General features: G+C 39.9%; 1 protein-coding gene and 1 non-coding gene across 2 annotated transcripts in view; both read left to right on the top strand.

The window, feature by feature from the left end:
- LOC149065262 (cytosolic carboxypeptidase 6-like) overlaps positions 1-25362 on the top strand; it is a 659637-nt gene that overhangs the window by 62426 nt on the left and 571849 nt on the right. The window lies entirely within an intron of this gene.
- TRNAS-GGA (transfer RNA serine (anticodon GGA)) lies at positions 9853-9925 on the top strand. The gene has a single exon. It is a non-coding gene; the product is annotated as a tRNA-Ser (tRNA).

Below are 25362 nucleotides of genomic sequence, written 5' to 3'. Positions count from 1 at the left end.
TTAGTGAGTGACGCCCGAGTGGCGTGGTGGTAAGATGCTCGTCAATCGCCATGGAGGTTGCTGTAACGGTCCCAGGTTCAAACCCGAGAAAGGAAATAGATGAGATATTTCTCCCACTAACAAGCTTGAGCCAACCACAGATAGCCAGCGCCTTCATTTCCGACCGATCTCTTTGATGGCAGTAAATTGCAGTATAGCGATATGGCCAGAGGGGTGTTTGGTGATGTAGGTTATTGAGTGACCTGGAGCGTCTTGCAAGCATGTAAATGACCAAAAGAGAGCCCTAGAGAGTGTAAAAGTTTGTGAATATTCAAAAAAGTGACCTAGAGAGTTTGCAAGCATGTGACTAAGCCAAAAAAAAGTGACTTACAGAGTGAGAGAACAGGTCAATGAGGGAGCTAGATTTATGAATTTCCAAAAGAGTGACTTAGAGAGTGTGTGGAAGCATGTGAATGTCCAAAAACAAAAATCACATGGAGCATGTGTAAATGAACAAAATACTGCCCTAGAGGGTGAAATCATGTCCAAAAAAATGACCAGAGCATGTGTAGATGTCAATGAATGCATGGCCTCTAGACTGGGAACTTTGGCGGGCTCTGGTAAGGCTTTTTGAAGTGGCCCCTTTTATAGTTAATTCTTAGCATGAAAAAATAAAAAAAATATGATAATCGTGTCAGGCCCCAGAGTTGGAGCCCTGCCAGCCCACCTTTCTGGGGCAGGAACGAGCGACCAATAGCGTGTCCTAGAGCGTGGACAAGTATGCGAGTGACCAAAACAGTGTGAACGGCTAAACCGTTTCTTAAGAGAGTGTGTGAGGATGGGAGTGACTGAAAAGAATGTCTCATGAGAGTGTGTCAACATGGGAGGGGCCAAGAGAGACACACGGTTGTACTTGCAGGAGTGGGTTGAGAACGAGCGGTTTATGGCACAGGGTGGCTTATTCAAGGGAACAGTAGTCAAGGAAATTAAACTGTAATGGGAGAAAGGCGGCAAAATTCATATACCACACAGGCGGGAAAAAAACCCATAAATGGGCCTCTGCCCCCCCCCCATAATGCAGTAGGGTCCCCTGTGCGTAGACCTTTAGCGGATCCTCCTAGTCAAAGTTTCCACGGACTGTTATTTTTGGATTCATAGCATGAAAAACAAAGAAAATGATGGTGGTAATTGTCTTGGGCCGCAAGGATGGAACTCTGTCGGCCCACCCCTCGGGTGGTGGCATGGTCGGTTCAAATGCGATTAGTTCGAGACATCTTGGCAGTAAACGCAAAACAAAATTCAAAATATGATATCAAGGGGCGGGGGGGGGGGCGGTTCAACGAACCTACACAAGGAATCACCCCTGCGACACATTTCCCTGGATCCGCACATGTAGGAGAGTTATTCTCTCTCTCTCTCTCTCCGAGACCGTCCGTTTGGGAAACAGCATAAATCATCCCAAGATTGTGTCTCTGAGAATACATGCCTGTTTGTCTGAAGGAGTTATTTGCATATGCAGTATACACCAATATGGTGGGGATATTTTTTTGCAAATGAATAGTACTAAGAAATATAAAATATTCATTTTTTAAAAACATATCGGATTCTTTTTTCCTGATGGTGATTTTTAATGCATATTTTCCCTTCTTTGGTATATAGTTAGGAATTTTAACTTTTACTGGATTTTTTTGGAGCATATTTTGGGTTCTTTATGCATATTTTGGCATTTCTAAGTACATGATTTGGCAATTTGAAGTGCATATTTTTAAAAGTGCACTTTTCAGTATATAGATACAGTGGGGCTTTAATAACCCGGGCTCTAATATACAGCAAAACCACTCTTAACAGACACCTCCTCAAATGCGGTCACCCCTCTTTTACGGCCAAATACTAATCCCCTCCCGCCCCGAATAATAAGAGTATGCATTTATTTCAAGCCTCTGATCAACGGTCAACCCTATTTTACGATTGAATATTTTTTGTCCCAGTGTTCGCAAAAGAGAGGTTTTACTGTATTATTATTATTATTCTGTGTTTTTGCGCAGATAAAACCAGGAAATTATTTATTTTTGACTTGAAACGGGGCGCTCCTAGTTGGCCGATGAACATGAAATCGTTCCGTGTGACCACGATATCCTAGGCATTTAGTTGCCGTAATCCTTCAGCACATATCAGTAAAAACACTCACAGGAGTATTTTTACACATCCCGGGGTTTTCAACCCAGGGATCTGCAACTACACACAAATATTCGCGTCAAGAATTTGCTCATGAATCGATCCTAGCATTATCCAGGTTTCCGACATGCACAGTGGGGGGTTTGGAGTTTGTGTGATTGTTTCCCCCGACGTCAGATATACAGAATCGCTACTACATAGAATTGCAACCGAACAGTTGACAATTAATTGCGGAACCAACCCATGACTCCCGCTAATGGTGTTGTTGCAACAGCAGCAGCAGCAGCAGCTCTCTCTCTCTCTCTCTCTGCTCGCACATGCATGACGTTTTGGGAGAAGGCAAAATCCAAGATTGAAAAGGGTGAATGTGCATGCATGTGTCTGTCTGTTGTCCATTATACCTTCTCCCCTCCTCCCATGTATGTACGAGAGTGCACTAGAGTTTCTCAGCTCTGATTGACGTGCAATACATTGGGTAGGAATAGTGGTGATATATATATATATATAAGAAGGTGGCTGGGAGGTCAAGGAGACGTGAGAGAAATGTGTAACTCTCTGCTAAGTTTACAATATATATAGGAGCTGATCGGAGAGGGAAGTACATTGAAATCTCGTTTATACGAGATACCGGGTCAAAACGCCGTATAAACGCGTAAGTCGTCCAACTGATACCAACTGGACAAAAATGACCCTCTCCTCCCCAACAGACGTACAAAATGAATCCAATGGCCGAAAGGGGTTTTAACAGCTGGAACATGCGAGAATGAATTTTAGGAAAGCAAGAAAATTCAACTGCCTTTGCGGGGGAATCGAACACCCAATTTAGTTTTTCTCACTTGCCGGGGACTAAAAATGCAACAAATCTCAATCTGTCCTTAGAGCTCACGCGCACTAAATGTGACCGTACATGGACGGCCGGACTTAACGAACACCTCCTAGAGATAGAAGGCCTCTGTACGAAGCTCGTGACGTCACTGAAGAAGGCCAGCTATTGCCATTGCATGTGATATCTTTACCTCTTTTTTCAGTATATCCGATGGCAGTAGGTGAAATGACCTTCTTTAGTGACGTCACGCGCTTCGTGCGGAGCCCTTGTTCTATAGGTGGTGTTGACCTAAGTCGAGTCAAAGCTCACAATTGCGGACACTGATACCAGATGGCGATTTATCCAAGAATGATGCACCCTCCTCTATCAATGCGAAGGTTTATTAACAACTGTCTGATGCGAAGATGAATTTTAGGAAAGGAACAGAATTCAAGTGCACACGAGCTCTAAGGAAAGATTGCGATTCGTTGTCTTTGTAGTCTAGAAGTAGCGGTCTTTGTAGTCTCGTAGTCTAGGGCGCTCACCCGGCAAATGATAGGACGTGGGATCGATTCCCGAGCAGGGGCAGATGAATTTTCTTTCTTTATTAAAATCCGCATCTGTTGAAAACCTTCGCGTAGATAGCGGATGAGTGACATCATCCGTGGTTAAATCCAATGTGTCAATTTCATCTCCGATTATGTTATTAAAAAATATAAAATAATTTCAATCACACTTGTGGAGTGGGGGACATTGAAATATCAAATCGCTCAGAGAAATAAAATTAGCAGAATATTAACTTTGCCGAGGTACGTTTTCCATCTTGCACTCTTGAGACCGTAATCACCGAGGAGTTTAATTGCAATCTCCGCAGGTTATAGGATTAGAGATCGACACGGATTGGTTAAATTCGGGATTTTAACCAATCCGTGTCGAGAACTCTAATCCTTTAACCTGCGATTGCACTTAAACTCTGTCGGTGAATACGACCGTAAATCTTTTTCGGCAGCAGATGATCCGCAACCAGCAGTTCGGTCTTTGATTTATAATCGTTTTCAAAAGTTGATACAGGGATATTCAATCGATATGAGGTAAGTACGGGCACGGTTGTGGTAGACCAGGTCGATAAGGTATTCGCTTAACGTACCAAAAGATGTTTAGAGGTGTTGCCGGTTCGATACCCGGGGTTCGTCCTTGTCAGGAAAGTGCCTGACACGGGAGTACAACAGAGACGGCGACATGACCATGGGAAAAGATTGCTACCGCAGGGAGTCCCACATCGAGAGCTTAACGCACCAATCTCTTGGTGAGTACATAAAAAAAAAAGCTGCCGTTCTGGAAATCAGCAATTAATGGTAGGTCCCGGTCTAATTAGCATATTGATGATAAGGTGATTCGCTTCTTAATTTGAAAGGTGGAGCCGACTGATCTAATGTATATATGCATATATGAATTGACATCATCATCATCGTTTCCCCCAGACTTCCAGGTCTATCTCCACCTATGGTTATAGGTATCTTTTATTCAGCCACCTGGTTGAGCATTTCGCCTGTTGTGGCCTTGTATTTGTGACATAGGGCTTGGATGGAGAAGTGAACTGAGTAGTGGATGACAATTAATAAGAAGGAAATTCGTGAATGATTTTGAAGGCCTTGAAGGAGATAGATCCCCACCTTAAATTCTCTTCAAACATTTCCAGTTTATTCAGTATTTTCCTACAACGTTACAATTATTCAATCATTACACTTCACTCATAGTTAGAAAAACCGATGGCAGATGGCGACACTACTCATAACGAGCAATATACAAAAACAAACTTCACGTCAGGTTCACAACACGTGTACACCACATTCCAACATGCACCAATGCGTTAGAAATTACGTAGAGGAATGTGGACGAGGGGAGTATGTGTGTTTAGCAGTAGTAGTAATCGAGACCGAGTTTTCTTCAATTGCTGGGAAGATTGGAAAAGTGACAAGCCATTATAAAGGCATATGCACGTCTGAAAGGTATTGTTACGGAACCACGGTAACCAAAGTAAACGTTCCGAAAGTGATTGTTGAGGACGAGAAACCATGTTTCCCGGCAGTTTTTCGAAATTTCGTTGTAACGAAATGATTTCTTCGGTCTCTCGGAGTTTGTTATGACGGGATTCGTCTGTATATGCATAATTTGGAGACGATCCGTATAAAATTGTAGATTTGTATAGACACAGTTTTGTATTTGCACACACACATACACAATACACAGAGATAGAAAATCAGTTTCATATATATATATATATAATGAAAAGGTGAAAGATGAGAAGTTATTAAAAAATTGTGAGAAGGAAGAATATGGATCAATGAGGAGGTCGTTCTCAAGGGGGGACCCCCCACATTGCTCCAAACTGCAAAAATGTTTCTAATGATGGTAAGCCTAGTAGGCAAAAAATTACCATCAGTTCCCCCGACATTTTTGCGAGAAACAAGCTTTGGAAGTCAAACAGCAAAAATGACAAAATACAATAAGAATCAAAATATGAAATAACAAATGAGTTAAAAATACAAAATCTACATACACAAAGTGTGTTAAAAATTGAAAAATGAGAAAACTTGAAAAAAACATACCGAGATTAAGAATCTTTTTAGAGCATGCTGGCCGAACCGACTACCTGGGTGAAATTTTGAAACCCAGAAAAGAAGATGGAAATCCGTTTCTACTCAAGATATTTAAAAATTCAGAATATGCTTCAAAATAATCTTTAGCATTATTGCAAGTTTTTTTTTAATTCTTGAAAGTTGTCCGAAAAATATATTTTTCAAAATTCTAATACTAATATTAGAAATGAAAGTAGTCAATAACTTTTGCAAGTTATATTACAAGAACTTATGCTTAATGAATATAACAACACCTGCACTTACACAAAAATAGAAAGACATTTAAAAGAAATAAACAACAGAAATTGTGCTTTCCTCGAAAAACTTAAAGTAAATAATTTCATATCCCGTTACCCTTATCTTTTTCTCCCCATTAAGTTTCACAAAAAACCAATTAAATTTCGATTTGTCACATGTGGGACCAACTGCTACAATAGTGATTGCGGTAAAACCTTTTTCAATATCCTAAAAAATATTCTTGTTAAAATAGAGATGGATGAAAACACATTCATTATAAAAAATAATCAAAAAGTGATCAATTTTTTAAAAAATGCAAAAATTGAGAGAATTGAAACTTTTGATTTTGAAAGCTTACTTACTAATATTCCTCATAAAAACATCATAAATATCTGTGATAATTTATTTGTGAAATACAAAAACATTATTAACTTAGATAAAAACACCTGGAATAATCTTGTAAAGTTTTGTATTTTCGAAAATTACTTACATAATGGCATCGATATATATGTAATCAGATCAAAGGTATACCCATGGGCACTTGCTTCTCTAGTGCTTTTGCACATATTTTTCTACATTTCCATGAAACTAAAATTTTCACTAAACATAAAATCATGGGCTTTAGATATATCGATGATCTCATTATTTTTAATTTTGAGAATTTTCTTGATCTTAGCGGTGAAATTTACCCCACGGATTTGACATTCAAGAAAACCAATCACAACCCCCTATCTACGGACTTCCTAGATCTTAAAATTTGCTTATCTAATAACATAGCTTTTATCGGTATTTTCGACAAAAGAAAAGAATTTCAATTTAAAGTCAATTTTCTGACTAATTTCAATTCTAATATTAGCATTAGAATTTTGAAAAATATATTTTTTGGACAACTTTCAAGAATTAAAAAAACTTGCAATAATGCTAAAGATTATTTTGAAGCATATTCTGAATTTTTAAATATCTTGAGTAGAAACGGATTTCCATCTTCTTTTCTGGGTTTCAAAATTTCACCCAGGTAGTCGGTTCGGCCAGCATGCTCTAAAAAGATTCTTAATCTCGGTATGTTTTTTTCAAGTTTTCTCATTTTGAAATTTTTAACACACTTTGTGTATGTAGATTTTGTATATTTAACTCATTTGTTATTTCATATTTTGATTCTTATTGTATTTTGTCATTTTTGCTGTTTGACTTCCAAAGCTTGTTTCTCGCAAAAATGTCGGGGGAACTGATGGTAATTTTTTGCCTATTAGGCTTACCATCATTAGAAACATTTTTGCAGTTTGGAGCAATGTGGGGGGTTCTCCCTTGAGAACGACCTCCTCATTGATCCATATTCTTCCTTTTCACAATTTTTCAATAACTTCTCATCTTTCACCTTTTTCATAATATTTAATTTCGGGTTATGTGTATAAAGCAGCCTTTTGTGGCGCGATACTCTAACTTTTGAAATTTTTCATTGAAATCTGTTTTTGAAAAAGTTTTCATTGAAAGCTGATTTGTTAATTTTAATTTTCTCTTTGATGCATATTATATATATATATGTATATTTAATAAAATTCGGGATGTACCCATCCTTCGGGATCGCTCGATATATCTTTGAGAAGGGGAGGTGGGTGTCTGGTCCTACGATGTTCAATGTAGTAATTGAGGTTTTGTGTCGAATAAATGATTTCTTTTAAACATTAAAATGCACAGGCACCAATTTTATTCACCATAGAAAGACGTCGTATAAATGTGGAAGTCGTATAAATGGACGACGTATAAACGAGGTTCCACTGTAGTAGTGAATAACCTTTCTTGGTGGGAGCTACGACCTGAGATTACGATACCCACCGCGCACTTAGATACAATAACCTTGTCTTAGTTATATTGTTCTGGCCGGTAGGGAAGGTGACAGCGGCTTATATTGTGCGTAAGATGTCAATTACTCTCCCCCGGATGATGTCAACAGTCATGTTTGTAATATGGGAGATCGATAGTAAAAAAGTGCGTAAAGATGGATCATGTTTATCGCTTCGGTCACTTTCACCGTCATTTTTATGAACAAGAGATTGAGCCTGCGCGGATCTTTATCAACAACAAATGTCTCTATATCAGCTTTAATTTACTTCAATAACCATACAAAACCCATGCACACTCTCCCCAGAGGCAATCTACTACCATTTTACTTTCAAAGAGGAGGATGTGTTTTGAAATTTATTTCTTATTGTGCGTTTTATTTAAGTTTCGCGCATTCACTGGTTCAGGTGCTGCCCTCTACCTTGTAAAGACGGAACTAGGAATGAATGAATATTCATATGAGTGAAATTTTTGAATACTGTAAGAGGTATGTTGTTCATATAATGGTTATTCATTTTTTTTTAAGGGGAGACCAACAGTGTGCGTGAAACATGAGCTCAATTTCAAGACAGACTGAAATCCTACAACTAATCAAGCGCCATAACGTTCCCATCTCTCGATTTTTACGAACAGGTTTCCTTCCGATCATCGTGCTAAGGTTGAAATCCTGCCGATCTGGGGAAATTAATTGGTTTCCCCCTATATATATATATATATATGCACTCAAACTCACTATCTTCTTCAAGGCCTTCAAAATCATTCATAAATTTCCTTCTTATTAATTGTCATCCACTACTCAGTTCACTTCTCCATCCAAGCCCTATGTCACAAATACAAGGCCACAACAGGCGAAATGCTCAACCAGGTGGCTGAATAAAAGATACCTATAACCATAGGTGGAGATAGACCTGGAAGTCTGGGGGAAACGATGATGATGACGATGTCAATTCATATGTGCATATATACATTAGATCAGTCGGCTCCACCTTTGATGCTGGGGGAGGCAATGTCCCCCCCCGTATCTCCGCTCATGCCTATAACAAATATAGATGTCATATAATTCTAAAATACAGCGACCCCCAATTCAAAATACAGTTATAAAAAACTGATCATTGAAAATATTGAACATGGGCACTTGAGATTAATTTTATATTAGGGGCCGTTCAAGTATTACGTAAGCAAATTTTAAGCTATTTTTGACCCCCTTCCGCCCCCTTGTCAGCAAAAGTCAGCAAAACGCTGACCTCCCTCTCCCCCCCACCCCCCTTGCCAGCAAAATTTCGTCATCAGCTCTGTCCCTCTGAATCCTAACTCATATTTTCATAAAGGGTGGTTGATGACGTAAGCATTATCCAAATCCCCTCCCCCCTTGTCATAAAAAGTCAGCAAATCGGAAACTCCCTCCCCTCCCCCCATCGATGATGACGTAATACTTGAACGGCCCCTTACATGGCTAATCATAAAGTTTTTTCACAAACCGAATTAAAGGTGCTCAATGTGTCCACATTGGTATGCACGGCATTTGTGTATACGGTAGTCAAGTTCGTCCCAAACTTTTGCGAGAATGTTTGCATCTACTACAAGTGGATTTCTGTGGACTACGTGCGAAACTGTCAGATGCGCCCCACATTTTCGTCTGACATGAGGAGCCAGTCAGGGGACTTCCCTTTACACAGAAAACCCGTGTCTCGGAATTCTGTATACCATAGCCTAATGCTCTGAGCGGTGTTGGGTATTGTCGACACCAGGGTATCGAAAAGCACAATGAATACGGACTCACAATTCGCGAAGCTTAGAACGCAAAACGATTTCTGTTGTGCAGTCGCCATGTTGACACTGAAGTGGCAGCCGAAGGAAGAGCGTTAACGCTACCTGTTGGCAACTGCGTAAAACTCGAGATTTCGGTCTTTCTACCTATACATTATTCGATGAAAACGGATTAAAATCTGAATAGTTATGATTTTTTTTAAAAATAGGATGATTCTTTTTGGAACACCCTGTACAATGCCCATAAAAAAATATTTATGGTAGTCTTATTCTAAGTATGGAAAGTATAGCTTCTCGATTTACCCGAAGAAAATTCACCTCTGCCCCTCTCCCCTCCCGGGCACTCGAACCCCGGTTTCTCGCTTGCCGGACGAGTGACCGGTTGAGCTCCAAGGTAGAAATCTTCAATCTGCTTCCATGACTTAGATGGTAGAGCACTCGTCTGGAAAAGCGAGAGACCGGGGTTCAATTCCCCGTGGGAGCAGAGGTGAATTTTCTTCCTTGTAATCTTCATCTCCACGAATAACCAGTCTTTCAATGAATCTTGTACCGTCCACATGTCATGCTTACATATGTTGCAAATGACATGCGAAAACCTGAACGCATCTCAGTTAGGGGCCAGTCAAGCATATGTTAGATTCGATAAATCGGTAATTATACATAATCGCCCCTCGGTAAGTTTGATTAAATTTTCTTTCATTGATCACTTTTGCCGGCGAGTAGGCCTGTACATGATTCCTGAATGAAGTTGGTAAGTATTTGAAACATGAAAGAGAGAGAGAGAGAGAGAGAAATCATGCGGAAATATCACTAATTCAATTTTCAATAATTATATATCCCGTACGTGACAGATGCGCGACGCATAGTTTGTCATTAAAAATTGAACGAAAATAAGTGTTTTTCAAGTATGAGCACGTGCGAATTATGTAGGCCTAATGTAAGATTTCTTCTTAGTCTTTTAATGTTAGATTTCTTCACATTTATCAACATTTTTAAACATAACCAGTATCATCGATCGAATCCATCGTCCTAGACCAAATTTTTAGCAAATTTGTGTAATACATTTACAATTTATCATACGTAACCACAGGGAAGCATGGTAAATTCACAAAATTAATCGAATTTACAAAAATAGCCTTTGATTATGCATTGCGGGCCGATCTCCCCGTTGAAAAGTCTCACCGCAGACAGCAACAGGCTTACAACGAAGTTCTCATCACACTTCACTCATAGTTAGGAAAATTGACGGCAGATAGCAGTACTATACATAACAAGCATTACACAGACTTTCACGTAAGGATCACAACACATACATGTACAGCTTCCAGCAACGGCCCAGGCCTTCTTCGATCACCTGCAAAAATCTCCTCACTAAGAGACAGAGTGGTGGACCATGATCTGGTTAGGAGAAGGGGTAGGTGATTATGCATAATTACAGGATTTATCCCATTTACCGAACATATATATAAGACACGTGCCGTATTGGTGATATTCTGTGATCACGCGGGATATATTCTGTTAACCAAATCAAAAACGGAAAGGACTCGTGATCGATAGCCAGACCTTCACGTAAACTGATATAGGCATCATTTAACATCCAAGAACTATTACAGACTAGCTGTAATACCCGGCGCTGCCCAGGTTATCTTCAATGAGGCTTTTTGAATCACGTGATATCTCCCTTTTTGTTTGAGGGACATGCAAACCGTGTCTAAGTTAACCAATATGGCGACTTCCTGCGCGAATCATGAAATAAAGAAATCTAGATTCAAAGAAACGTAGAAATGAATATTTCTTCCTTTTTTTAAAGGGTCGCTAGGTATTTCGATCGCCCCCCCCCCCCCCTCCTGAACTTGAAGTTATCCATATCTGCCTATTCCTGCTTCAAAAAATGCTTAATTAAAGCTCTGGAATTTCTTCGATGTACATTACGGACCCATAATTAATTTTAAAATATCCTAAACTATATCAATTTATGCAACTGAATTTCAAAAGGCAATACAGAGACATTAGTTTTCATGCTTGACAAGACGTAAATAAACAGTTGAAATCAATGTTATCGCATGGATATCGAACTCAAAAGTAGGTCCGGCTAATTACTTCATATTTGATCTCATGGACTTCGTATATCTCTAAGCGAACTCAGTATTTCAAAAACCGAGACTTCAATACAATTTTTATAATTATTGATATGGCGGAAAACCCCATGAAATTTCCGCATTTCTACAGTACAATCGGCAATTTTAACACTGATTTCTATGAGGATCACCCTTTTCTTCTTTTTTTTTATAAATCAAAAATATTACAGTCCACTTAAGGTCTTAAAATAAATTTAGTCAAATTAATTACTCTCATGCATGACAGACTTATCGGATCTGACTTATCATCAATTAACGCTCTGATGTCTGTATCGGATGGGGAGCGGGACGAGTCTGGTAATAAAAGTAAAAAAAGTGTCATCAATGTGAGCTTTTTTGGCCCGAGTAAGGTAGGGCCAGGCCCGTCAGTTAGCGGGGGGGGGGGTCAGGGGGCGGTGAACTCCCCTGGCTTTTGAAAATACACTAAAAATGGTATATATATATATATACGTCGAGTATATGTGTTTTGGAAATGTTGAAATGACGGTCCTGGGTAGTGCTGTCCATGTGTACGGGCCCCGTTTAGCACACACGACGTCTAAGGAAAGAGGATTCGTTGGATTTCTAAATAGTGATCTAGGGCACTCACCCGGCAAGTGAGAGGATGTGGGTTCGATTTCCGTAAGTCAAATTTTCTTTCTGGAATTTATCTTCGCATCAGCCAGCTGTCGAAACTTTCGTAGTAATAGCGGAGATGACATCACACACACCTTCGCTGAAAGACCTCATTTATCAATAGAGTGGAACTTCGGTTAAGGATCTTAATTCGTTCCGCGAACGGACTTTTACACGAATCGCTCGTTATTCGAATCAAACTCCACCATAGGAAATAATGGAAACACGGATAATTCGTTCCACAATTATTCATCCACATAAAAATGACTAATAAGAACGGCATTTAATCACTAATACAATGCAATAATAATAATATATATATATATATATATATTATTATTATTATCCTGGGCTAGAAATCAGTGAACTTCCCTCTTGCGGGGAGGGCGTCTCAACATCATTTGTCCTCAGGAAAAGTGCAGGGTCCGCTTAAGAGCCCCATTGGCTTCCCCCCCCCCCTCTTGGATACAGTAATTTCTCTAAGGGCCCGTACTTCGATAGATAGAACCGCTCACAACCCCGGACTGATGCAAAGCAACTTATTTCCGTTACCTCAAAAAACACAGGGTTGCGTTGGAAAGATTAGCAAAGATTAACAGTAGTGGTTCCCGTGCTCACAAGTATCGAATCGCTTGCGTCGTTTTCCCTATGAAGACAGCTATCAAGTCGATGTAACGTACAAGCCATTTGACTACGAATAGATAGCTGAACACAATATAGCACCATGGTAACAACCACTGCAATCTAACATGCTAATAACATAAATCATTTATATGAAATATCTGCTGCCACCTACTGAATAAAATTGATATGACTTTTAAATTCGCATTGGTAAAAAGTTTTCCGATTAGTGGGATATATTGAAAAAATAATATAATATGGTATAAAACAATATTTTTATAAACAATAATATTTATAAAATCATAAAATTCACTTCAAAATTTTAGCGGTTAATGTTTTCATACAGTAAATTAAATATGAATAATTTGCAACGTGAGTCCGTCTAGGTTCGATTCTAATTTACGTCATGGTTCCAATAATGGTTCTGTTTCCGAGGTTCCAAGGACGGCTACATTTGACAAAATTACTGATATTATATTACTATACACAAATATCAACAGATAAAATTTTTCATTTAAATCTAATAATTTTGTATCTATTATTGTTTTTTGAAATATTATCAATGTAGTACAATATTTTTTTTATAATTTTACTATACTATTTAGAAGCCGGTCAGCAACGACTCTCGGGAAATATAACAGTCGCATTCGATAGGTGACAGCAAAAGTTCCAGTGAAATGATTTTCCTTTGCATGTTATATATATATATATATAATACTGCAGTAGTTCGCAACCTGATGCCTTGTGGCCCTGGGATACTCTAAAAGGAGGGGGGCACAGATAGATGGGGGCCACAAATGGAAAGGGGAGCCACGACAAGTGCTTAAGGGAGCCACACACACACCCATAGAAAGGGAGGTGAAGAATTAGAGCTTTCAAGTGAAATATGTACAGTGCATATAATGTAATTACGCCTTAAACAAACATGCGATACGATAATGTATACCAATTAACTTATTCTAAACAACGACAGAGAGAAGAGGACTATCTCGTGTTGGATGATTTACGGACTCACTCTGTTGTTTTTGCATTCTTATTCTTTTTTGTGTGATTTTAAAAAGAACGTATCCAATGACAATTGCTGTTTGCCTCCTTTTTAGGATTTCTCGGAGTTGGGAAATTGCATTGGCGTTGGACAGATTTATTGCTTGCTTCACTGTGCTTCTATTGAACTTTTCTACAGAATTTTGCATAAATTCCCACATTTTACACATCTCTCTAACCACATTTGGAAAGTGAGGGACTTCTCACTTCTCAGTTCCTCAGAGAGAAAAATATACCCTCAATATAAGCTCCATCAGTTCGTCTATGGTCGAATCCTTGCCAAGCAGACTTCATATGAAAAACAAGCGCACATACGCTTGATTAGAATGCGACATCTAGTTTCGTATAATAGTCACACTCGATTTTTCCAGTGAGGCACGCTGGCCGGACACTGTAGGGAGGAATATTACCTACAACTCCACAGTACGTGTGTGCACGAAAGCGAAAAATCATCAGCTCAACTGTGAAAACGTGCAGTAAATAAAGAAAGCGCAAAATTTTTGCTCGTAATGCGAATCATCGGTCGTTAATCGAATCATTTTTTTTTTTCAAAATTTTTGTTCGTTATGCGAATTGCTCACTAACCGAACGGCTCGTTAACCGAAGTTCCACTATACTTACCAAGATTGCAAAAGAGATGTGCTTTCCATCGTTTTCCACTGAGAATTTCGGCTGGATTGTTTCAACATTCGATTCGCAGACAGTGCGGAGGAAATAGATTTCACGGCTTTTGCAAACGAGATGAATTTATTGATCTTTGCGCCGATTCTACAATCAAAGGTAAGTGCACCGAGAGTGAGGCGTCGGTGGCTGCTTTTTGGCTTGGATTGAAAAAGAGCAATATCCTAATCTAATGAAGACAGCCATTAACAGGCTTTTGCACTTTTCAACATAACACATATGCAAGCAAAATTTCTCTGTTTTGGTGAGAGTAAAATACAAAGCAAGAAATAGAATACTACCATTCAACCGTACATGAACCTGGTACACATTCCTCTACAGAATTTCTAATGATTTGGTACATTCCGGAATGCGCGTGTATGCGTCGTGAACATAACGTGAAGTTTGTTTCTGTGTCGGGAAATACTAATATCATTGTAGAGGGGGATTTATAGCCCCGTTCACATGTGCAAATATTGCGGTAGTATTGGGAGTTCTAGCTCCCGCTTTTGACGACTTGTTTACTTCGTATGGAAAGAAATAGGGAACAGCCATTGGTAAAAATTCTTGAATTTTCTCTTTTCCATGTGAAAGGGGCTTATCGGAACAGTGCTGCCATCTGTTGAGAAATAGACTGCAAGACCTTTAGGACAATTGACGTGTTTCATTACCAACTGCAAGGCTTGATTTCAAGCACCTGTTCACTACGCATCAATCCGAAGTTTCACATTAATGATTAATCGAACAAAACTCTATTGATGTATTTTTGCTCAGTGGTTTTTGTTGTGGTAAACTGCACTCTGTATTCAAGAAAGGGTGTCCCAAATTTTTAATATTATTCCGAAGGGTGCCGACGACTTCAAAAGGTTGGGAAACGCTGGTCTATGGCGTGTGAGAGCATAGGCGTACAGAAAATCGAAAATTTTCTTGGGGGAGGGGGGTGTGGTTAAAATTTATTCTATTTTTTAGGGCATGTTCACGTTTTTTCCAGTAGAATAACACTGTAATCTCTGCTTGCACCCTCCCCTGATTACGCCAATGTACGAGGGGAAGTATTGTTCTCCATTTTACAAAGAAACTTGGAGGAGAGTCAAAAACGAAGAATTCGAATAACTACGAAGTTCCGAGCAAAAAATGATGGCAACAACTGGGTTGCTGAGCTGGATCCGGGTTCCTTTCGGAGGACATTGGAAGAAGGAGAGATTTAAACCGGATAGAGCAGTGAAGTGCTGTCAGAGAGCTTTTAAAACCTCTACAGTGCTTCAAATGTTGGAGACACGGACACCTTGGGCAATTCTGTAAGAAATGTGGGACGATAGGTCAGATACTGGCACTGTGTACCAATAAAGTTCGTTGCAATAATTGTGACGAATACAACGAATCGCGAAAAGATTAATCCCGATAGACAGCATGTGCACCAATACAAAGTGCAAGATGGTGCAGCAAGAAATCGCTAGAATGAAACAGTAGCAGCGGCTACTAAATGTTAGTTGCAGGATAAGGACTTTTGGGGGAGAGTCAAGGGAATTTGAGCTTTAACTCATTGTAAATAAGTAAATACATTTATGTTTGTCGCGATTTTAACCGAGCACACCATGCTCTAAAATGTGCAAATAAAATTGCCACTACTGTTCTCAGAACGCTGTAAAAGTGTAACGTTCGGCAAACATTTGAATTAAAATCGCACACAGTTGGGTGGACGAAAGGGGTAAACTCGGGTGTGGTACAACTTGTACTACTGAGTAAGGATCATACCGAATTGGTATAAAATAAATGCTCGAGTTTTAGAATTTAGTTCAGGGTTTGTGATTTAGTGCGAGTTGCACTTTTGACTCCAAGAAATATTTGACGCTTGACAAGTTGCTTGGTTCAAGTAGCAATTTGGCAATATAATGACTTCAAAATCGCGAGTTGCGATTTCACCTATCGTTGCCGCTTGGATTCCTCTCGCACGTCGGCCCAACAATTTGTTCCTGGATTTGTTCCTAGGGAAGAGACGTGGGGGGGGGGGAGGTGTTATAGACGCATAGCGTAGTGGTAGTGCACTCTGCGGTAGTGCCGTGGTTCGTGTCCCAGTAAGTAAAGTGTGAACTTCTCTCGTAAAAAATAATCGTCTTAACAAAACAATTAGTTTTCGGTATAATTACTTTGTACAAAGGTTTTTAACAGCTAGCTGATGTGAAGGTATATTTTTGGAAAGAGAGAAAGAGAGGAAATTCAACTGAACCTGCAGGGTATCGAAACCACGTCCTTTCACTTTCCCGGTAAACCATAGACAACTTGACTACTGAGGCAACGAATATCTCAGTCTTTCCTTGGAGCTCGTGTGCACTGAACATGGACGGTTACGCACAATTCAGGCCAAAGCTCACAAATGCTGACCACGCCACCAGATGGCGACTTACCCGAGGAGGACGTCACTCTCCGCTATCCATACAAAAGTTTTAAACAGCTCTCCGCCTCTCCCTCTCTCTTTCCAAAAATATGTCTTTGCATCAGCCAGCTGTTCAAAATTTTTGTATGAATATCGGAGAGTGACGTCATCCTCGGATAAGTCGCCATCTGGTGGCATCGCCAGCAATTGCGACTGTCCCGAACTGCGCCCGACCGTCCATGTACGGTCCCGTTCCGAGAACACGAGCTCCAAGGAAAGATTGAGATATTCTTTGCTCCTGTAGTCTAGTGCGTTCACCCGGAAAGTGAAAGAACATGGGTCCGATTCCCGGCAAGGGCAGTTGAATTTTCTCTCTTTCCAAAAACATATCTTCTCATCAGGCAGTTGTTAAAAACATTTGTATGGACAGCGGAGAGTGACGTCATCCTCGAATAATTATCTTGTACTAAAGAATGGAGAGAACATGTCTGTCTTCTTTCTCTACAACTCAAATTGCACCTGAAACAAAAAGTAGATATCAAAATTAGATAGGAACCTGCTCAGAGAAAATAAACGAATACTTTCATTACATACTTAATTTTATCCAAGGAGGGAAAAAACATTAAAACCAAACAATGGTCTTACATTGAAAAAAACAAAAAAAGAAGCAAAAATTGACAAAACTAGATAAAGATCAACACCATACATAGAGAAGCACAACTATTCTGTTCTCTCTCTCCCTCGTTCTCATTTCAGGAAAAAAAAAAAAGGAAAAGTAATTGGATTAGCATATAAAGGTTCGGTAGAAGTGGATTTCGGCTCTCTTAATCCCGACTAAAATGAGGCACTTTGAGAATCGAGGAGGGGCGGCAAAGCGCGTGCGTGCCCCTGCACAAAAATTGAAAGAAAATAATGAAGTAGTAGATACTCGTACGTTACATTGCGAACACACGGAGAGTGGGGGACGCGACAAATTTTTAATTAACTCTCCTCGGCTTTTGGAGGATGCAATTGTCACTGGGAAGGATTGAGTAATAAGGTACTTTTAGGAAAATGCGATTCCCGGGCACGTTTTTTCCGGGACAAGGAGAAATTAGGGAAAAAAAAATAATATGTAATTCATTCCTCTCTACTACTTACTTTCGCTGTCTTTTCTATCGCGTAACGTTCATGGGTTCTTAGGAAATGGATTTTAGAGTTTTGAACGGTGGTCACAACGAAGATAAATTTAATGCTTTCTTTTTTCCCAATTCAAAGAAATTACACTTTAATTATTTATTTGCTCGTTATTATCTTACTTTGCTCGTATATACAGGGTGTCCTGTAAGTGGCAATGCTATGTACCTCTACTACCGTCATACTCTACCTCTAAACCGTGTCGTACCTCAGCTACCGTCATACTCTACCTCTAAACCGTGTCGTACCTCAGCTACCGTCATACTCTACCTCTAAACCGTGTCGTACCTCAGCTACCGTCATACTCTACCTCTAAACCGTGTCATGTCTCTACCACCGTCATACTCTACCTCTAAACCGTGTCATGCCTCTACTACCATCATACTCTACCTCTAAACCGTTTCATACCTCAACTATATTCATAGTCTACCTCTAAGCCATGTCATACCTCAGCTACCGTCATACTCTACCTCTAAACCGTGTCATGCCTCTACTACCGTCATACTCTACCTCTAAACCGTGTCATGCCTCTACTACCGTCACCCTCTACCTCTAAACCGTGTCATTCCTCGACTACCGTCATACTCTACCTCTAAACTACCGTCATATTTTACCTCTAAACCGTATCATACCTCAGCTACCGTCATACTCTACCTCTAAACCGTATCATACCTCAGCTACCGTCATACTCTACCTCTAAACCGTGTTATATCTAAACTACCGTCATACTCTACCTCTAAACCGTGTCATGCCTCTACTACCATCATACTCTACCTCTAAACCGTTTCATACCTCCGCTACCGTCATACTCTACCTCTAAGCCGTGTCATACCTCAACTATATTCATAGTCTACCTCTAAGCCATGTCATACCTCAGCTACCGTCATACTCTACCTCTAAACCGTGTCATGTCTCTACCACCGTCATACTCTACCTCTAAACCGTGTCATGCCTCTACTACCGTCATCCTCTACCTCTAAACCGTGTCATGCCTCTACTACCGTCATACTCTACCTCTAAACCCTGTCATGCCTCTACTACCGTCATCCTCTACCTCTAAACCGTGTCATTCCTCGACTACCGTCATACTCTACCTCTAAACTACCGTCATATTTTACCTCTAAACCGTATCATACCTCAGCTACCGTCATACTCTACCTCTAAACCGTATCATACCTCAGCTACCGTCATACTCTACCTCTAAACCGTGTTATATCTAAACTACCGTCATACTCTACCTCTAAACCGTGTCATGCCTCTACTACCATCATACTCTACCTCTAAACCGTTTTATACCTCCGCTACCGTTATACTCTACCTCTAAGCCGTGTCATACCTCAACTATATTCATAGTCTACCTCTAAGCCATGTCATACCTCAGCTACCGTCCATCATAGATGTAAGACTCCAGTTTAAAAAGGTTAAACATGCGTTCAAAAATTACCTTGTACCAGTTTTCAGAATGGAAATACTGTCTGTCGCAAATTTTCTAAATCATAAAAAAAAATCTAAATTTTTTCACGGTTTCGCTGTTCTCCAACTTTTCTACTTGAAAAGTGGTTGCCCTGTCTTTTGCATAAATAATTCCACGCTTATTCACTGCAATATTCACTGAGATATCTGAATTCCAAAATCGGAGAAAAGTTGGGAACGAACAGTAAAATCAAACTCACAGTGACTCCTTCCCCCTATTTACGTTGTTCTTTCCCTACTTTTCTAACATTTTTGAATTCTGATGTGCCAATGAATATCACACTTGAAACATAATGATATTTATTGTTGAGCTCAGAAGACACAGGGCAACAGCTTTATAATTGGAAGTTAGAGAACAGGGGACCGTATAAACATTCTGATTTTTTTATTTTGTGACACACCGTATTTCCATTCTCAAAACTGGTTCAGGAAAATTTGCGCACACGTTTTTAGCACTTTCTAAATCGAAACCAAACCTCTACGACAAACGGTTGATGAGATAAAGGCCGCATAAGCATTTACAGGACACCCTGTATATTGAGAATTATTTTGTGTTCAATTTCTCGGAAATTGAAATTTGATAATTTACTTGAAAAATCGTTAACTTAAAACGGGGTGGCCGACCTATTTCCAAGTCGTGCCATAATCGAGATTATTTTTAATGTGCATGGCAGTCTACGAATTTTAACACGCGGATCATAGGTCCCGTTTTTACGGGACGTGATCTTTCTCCCAGTTTCTGCAATGTTCGGTTGTCCCTTTATTTGCGTGAAAATATCCACTTTGTTGCTCTTCGTCTTTATCGTTCATAAGGAAAGGATTGTCTGGAAGTTGGAGAGAGTTTCTTTTTGATTGAAAAATGGAATAGAAGTCTTCGGGTACCACTCCTGATAGGATGGCGTACCGCGGGTTGGCCACCCCTGCTTTAAAGCATACATGCTCAACCCATGACCCGCGGGGACAAATGTGTTTCTCGGAGACATCTGATGTGACCCTCGGCACATAAGCAAATCACTCACGTAGCATACAACAGATGATACTTTACATGGATGCACTGAATGCCTTTGGTGGCCCGTGGCACAATTCCCCGATTGTTTCAGTGGCTCGCGGCACATTTCTAGATCATTTAAGCTGTCAACGACACATATCTGGATCACTTGAGTGACCCCAAACACTTTTCCAAATCATCTGAGTGACCTGTGGCACCCTCCCATGTCACTGAACCGTGCCACATCACCACCCGATTACTTCAATGGCTCGCGGCAAATTTAAGCTATCAACGGCACATATACAGACCACTTGAGTGACACCAAAAACATTTTGAAATCACTTAAGCGACCCGCGGCACACCTCCAAGTTCACTCAACTGGCTCGGTTCGTTTTCAGATTACTTGAGTGGCGCGTGGTACGCTTCTAGATCACTTGACCTGTTCGTGACATTTTTCAGAGTACTTGAGTGGAGTGGCTCTTGGCACATGTAGATCACATAAATTTACCTCGTCATGCCCCCTTCATCCTGAATAAGGGCACCGCCTAAGCTAGGATCTTTGAAGGGCCCTTAGTGATTTTTTTAAGTGAAAAATCAAAAAGAAATGATATAATCCGTCCCAACCCCAGGGCTACAACCCTGTCAGTCCTGTCCTTGTAGGTGCCCGTGGTTCGCGGCACACATTCAGATCACCTGAATGACTCGTGGCACATTTCCAAATAACTCAAGTTGCCCAAGACACGTTTCCAAACCAATGAAGTGGCCTCTGCACTCTCCAAAATGTTTAGCACCATTACTTTAAAGACCCGCGCAATATTCCCATATCACTTAAATGACCCTGCAGCATATTCACAATTCACTTGATCAACGTGCGGCTCAGTTCCAGAGCAATTAAGTGGCCAGCGGCATATATCCAGGTCACTTTCAAGTGACCTTCGGTGCAGTTCTAAATCACTCAACTGACCTGCGATATATTTATTGATCACTTCATTTACTCGCGGCGCAGTTCCGGAGCACTTGATTCACTAGTGGCACAGTTCCAGACCACATGAGTCACTTATGGCTCAGTTCCAGGGCACTTAAATGATTCGCGAGACATTATAGATCACTAAAATGACCGGCGGCACATTTGAAGATGAATTAAATGACTGATAACAAGTTGCAGATCACTCGTGCGGACTGCGGCTCGTTTAGAGATCACTTCAATGACCCGCCGCATATTTCCAGGTCACCTAAGTGACCTTCGGTGCAGTTCCAAATCACTTAACTGACCTGCGATATATTTATTGATCACTTAAGTGACACGCGGCACAGTTCCAGACCACTTGAGTCACTTGTGGCACAGTTCCAGAGCATTTGAGTCACTTGTGGCACAGTTCCAGAGCATTTGAGTCACCTGTGGTACAGTTTCACAGAATTTGAGTCACTTGTGGCACAGTTCCAGAGCACTTAAATGATTCGCGAGATATTATAGATCACTAAAATGACCGGCGGCACATTTGCAGATGACTTAAATGACCCATAACAAGTTGCAGATCACTCGTGCGGACTGCGGCAAGTTTAGAGATCACTTCAGTGACCCGCTGCATATTTCCAGGTCCCTCAAATGACCTGCGGCACAGTTTCAGATCACTCAATCGGACCGAGGCACGTTTCCGAATCACTCAAGTGACGCACAGTGCCGTTCCACGTCGATCAACTAATTCGACCTGCATTCCAACCAACGGAGCGGCCTGAGCTCTCCTAAAGGTTGATCAACTTCGATATAAAATACACACGAGCAATAAGATTGCGCAAAAACTCTTTGGTGTGCACAACGATCGCCAATCAGATAATTCCCCAACAGACTCGATCACGAAACGACAATTCTTAATAGACAAGTCATTATTTCTCGCGGAACCTCGAACGAATCCATAGTCTCGCGCGATGTGAATTCATTTTATTCATGAACGACAGAGAGAGAGAGAGAGAGAATCGTCTTTTATACTCTCGAAATGTTGTATCCAATCTTCTCGAAGTAATGCTTACGGTAAACGATTTGCCGCCGAACTCTCCTGTAAATATCGTTCGCGATATTAAGCTTCTCGGTGCTCTCGTGGCTCGAGCCGCACCAATTTTCGCTCGAGTCGGCATATAATTCGATACACAAATATTTGTATCCGAACTCTGTCTCTCTGTGTGTGTGTGTGTGCGACGTTATCTAAACGAGGTATTTCCTCTCCTAATCACGGGTAAACACATGAACCAGTCGTTTATATTCAAATAAAGATACTGAATAAGAGAGCGTTTGTGTGCGTTGAGATGCGCCCCCTCCCCCCCACTCTCTGTACGTAATCGAATATTGTCAGGAATTCGTAGTGAGGCGTACGGAAGTATTTTCTCGTATTATTTGAGGTGTGCAGGGTTTCCTGTAGTTGCAAAACGCGCAGTCTTTATCTCATGAATCGTTCGTCGTGGAGGTATGATTCGAATGCCGAAAATGCGTTAAAAAACAAAATCAGCCCGTGCCAGTTTTGGGATTGGAAATACAGTGTGCCACTAAATATAAAAATTTAAATGTTCATACGCCGCTCCCCATGTTCTCTAACTTCCAATTAGAAAGTCGTTGTCCTGTCTCTTTTGAGCCCAATTTCGATGTTTTTTACTTGCAGTATTCGCTGTGGATATCCGTATTCAAATATGGGAGAGAAGTTGGGAAAGAACAGAAAGAGAAAGAATTTGGTGTCCGTTGGTTTATGCTGTTTTTCCCCAACTTTTCTCCGACTTTTTTTAATTGGAATAGGTCAGTGAATACTGCAGTGAAAAAACACGACTTCTTTTGTGCCTAGTAAAGGCAGCGCAATATTTTTCTGATTGGAAGTTAGGACACGGAGACGGTATGAAAATTTTGGATTTTTCATTTTGGGACCCACACTGTATTTCCACTCTCAAATTTGTCTGATTTTCGAACACATTTTCAGCATTTTTTTCCAATTTAAATCACACCTCTACGACGAACGGTTCATGAGATAAAAGCGGCATTAGCACTTGTAGGACACCTTGTACACTGGCGTTGTTAGAGGATTTGGAGGGCGGAAATATAACTTTTGTCTTAGGCCGTATGCATTATTTTCCATCCTTTACGGAGGATTTGATAACACGCGATTACGCTCATTGCTAGGCGAAGATCATAATTACGTCACCAAAAAGTGAGCTAATTTGTGGTTTTTGTTTATGAATATAGCGTCATCTGGATTGGCGCTCTACTAACATCTGCTTATAGTATAAACAGTTATAGTGTGCAAGCTCGTGAAATGTGGGCTCCAACTGTCGCATTCAAATATAGATTGAAAAATTTTCCAGCAAAACTCATCTTTGCTATTAATAAGCCAATATAAAGCGGGCGATTATGAATAATCACCGGATTTATCACGTTTATCGCGTAATATATACGGCGGAAAATGAATAGGTCCGATTATTATGCATAACAATAGGTTATAATGTTGTTAGCCGGCCGTTTTTTTTAAAGTTTTATAAATTTCTCTAAATTTATCACTTTTACCTGTGATTTTGCATAGCACCCAAGCGTCGTTGGTAAACATGATAAATCGTTCTAAAATCATAGCATTTGATAAATTTCAAGTTATTTATCAAATTTACCAGCGAGGCTTGAGTGGTTATGCGTAATCACGGCAAAAAGAATATCAAACTTACAGAGATGATCATCAAATAAATCGATTAGTTGTGTATTACAACCAATTTATTACATTTGCTGTAACATATATTTTGTATACTCATAAGCTATACCAAAGCTGCTCGCATTCATGCCTGGAAGTTGGAAAACTGCAGAAAACCCAACTTCAGCCGACCAACGGGGTTCAAACCTGGATCCTTAGGATGGGAGTCCAGCACGATACTCTTCGGGAACTACCGTCGTACAAGTACTTGAACAGAATGCTGGGATAGAAACTCGATTTTAAATGCGATATTTAATGCAATGTTAATGAAGAGTCAATCAGTGATATAACGTCATGTACGGTGAAACCTCAATTTTAAGATATTCTGCGGACCAAGATAAAATAATCGCTATAGAGAGATTATCGTTATATCCAGAGGCAAAATTATAATCATGTGCCAGCAAATTTATATTGTTTTGACGTCTTTTCTAAATCTGCGTTTTGCTGGTACAATCAGAAAACGCTTTAAAGTATTTATTCTTCACGAAAACTATAATCGTAATAGATATATTAATTGCAATCAATTATTAATTATGAATACTTACTAATATTAAATAATATTAGAAATTTGTAATTATTAATTATAATAATTCATTGTCTGTTAATTATTATTAATAATAATTTGCAATAAGTAATTGAAATTTTTTGTAAAAAACATTTTACAATAACTAATTATAATTAGTTATAATTTATTATAATTACTTGATGATTATTAATTAACAATAACTTATAATTACCAATTGTTATTAGTTATAATTGAACGATTAATTGTAGTTCATCAATAAATTCATTCCAAATTGCATTGCCTCTGTAAACACAGGGCCGTCATTTCAACTTTTTCCGGGAAGGGGGGGGGCGAAGAATATGTACTCTCAATGTATTTATAATTATATATATATACCATTTTTTGTGTATTTTCAAGAGCCGGGGGGAGGCAACGGCCCCCCTGATCCCCCCCTCCCCCAAATGACGGGCCTGCCTGTAAATACGTTTACCGTACTGCGCTTTCGTTCTTACAGAGAAAGTGGCAATACCAGCTCTATACAGTGGCGTATACAGATTTATACACCATTTTGGCTATCATGCGTTTGCAAAATACAAATGTTATTAGACGAT

Source organism: Pholcus phalangioides, unplaced genomic scaffold (assembly GCF_987345545.1).
Source record: "Pholcus phalangioides strain wild (caught in Gottingen) unplaced genomic scaffold, Ppha-v1.0 ptg000040l_1, whole genome shotgun sequence".
NCBI lineage: Eukaryota > Metazoa > Arthropoda > Arachnida > Araneae > Pholcidae > Pholcus > Pholcus phalangioides.
The sequence above is the reverse complement of the archived record's forward strand: the minus strand, read 5'-3'. Positions and strand labels throughout refer to the sequence as shown.